Below are 1424 nucleotides of genomic sequence, written 5' to 3'. Positions count from 1 at the left end.
CATGGCATGCAGCTCCTGCAGCCTTTTGTCCCCTTCCCACAGAGCAGACACACCTATACCTCATCCACTTTTTATCCAGCCCTGCCCCTACACACTCACACTCCAACCCCTTTATTTTCAGGCACCACACTCCCTCTCTCTCTTTCTGCCTACCTCCACTGCAAGAGAAAGCTACACAGCTGCACATTAGGCTGTTTCCTCCTCCTCATCCTGCTGTCCTAGGCCCAACTCTTCTTTTAAGCTTTGTGGGTCTCCTTCCAGCGTGCAGCTTAAAGATACCACTGGTGATCAAGGTGGCAGAGAAGGTAAAGCAACCTAATAAATAGCTCCTCTCTCTTTCCATGCTGTAAGTGGTGCAAGTGTAGGAAGGCAGAGAAGGAATGAGAGAGGGAGGCAACCTGCACAGAATTCTGTGGAGGAGGGAAATGGAATTTGCAAATTCTGCCTTGCACAGTAGCACAGATTTTCGCCAGGAGAACATATTGTATCTGTTACTAGGGTCACTGGTTTGCACTAGTATGTTATATAGAAATTCCAGTATATCAGACTTTCTACATAGCTCAATGTAAACCGCTTAACATAAAACGGCTACATGTGTAAATGTTTTGTAAGGAATTTTTGTATGGACCTTCAGAGCACAGCCGGGCACTACATTTCACCAGTTGCTTAACATCTTTGTCGGTCTAATTTTTAATTTTTATTCTGTATAGCAAATTCTTAAGCTTTTTTTAAAAAAACTTTTTTGTTTTTTCTTTAAAACTTATTAAGATAAGATATAGCTATATGGATAAATTTTAAAGAAAAAACAAAAAAAGATTTTTTTAAAAAAGCTTATGAATTTGCTATACAGAATAAAAATTGGACCGACGAAGATGTTAAACAACTGGTGAAATGAGGTGCCCGGCTGCGCTCTGAAGGTCAAACTCCATACAAAAATTCCTTACAAAACATTTACACATGTAGCCGTTTTATGTTAAGCGGTTTACATTGAGCTCTGTAGAAAGTCTGATAAGGTTTCAGCATTTGATATACTAGTACTTTTTATTTAGAGGTGTAGAAATTTAATACCAGTTCACTGGCTCACAATATCAGCAGATAGAAATTCCAGACACTGGAGTATGATTTTAAAAATGAGCAATTACTCTAGAATGAAAAAACAAGTTTAGCATTTCTGGACACTTGCTGTGCCTTTGTAGAATTTACAATGTTGTTTAAGTGACAAGAACAGTAATGGCACTGCTGTATTAATAATTAGTTTTCATTTCTCTAGAGGGAGCTTAATGTAAGAATTATCCAGAAGAACTATAACATAAAGTGGCAGTGATGACTGTATATTAAGACTAGCATTCATACAAAATATGGAACTTACATATTGAACAAAGACATAAATACTAACCTGCATGAGTGTATTTTGAAAAAAGTTG

This window comes from Geotrypetes seraphini, chromosome 11 (genome assembly GCF_902459505.1).
Source record: "Geotrypetes seraphini chromosome 11, aGeoSer1.1, whole genome shotgun sequence".
In the NCBI taxonomy this organism is placed as follows: Eukaryota; Metazoa; Chordata; class Amphibia; order Gymnophiona; family Dermophiidae; genus Geotrypetes; species Geotrypetes seraphini.
The sequence above is the reverse complement of the archived record's forward strand: the minus strand, read 5'-3'. Positions refer to the sequence as shown.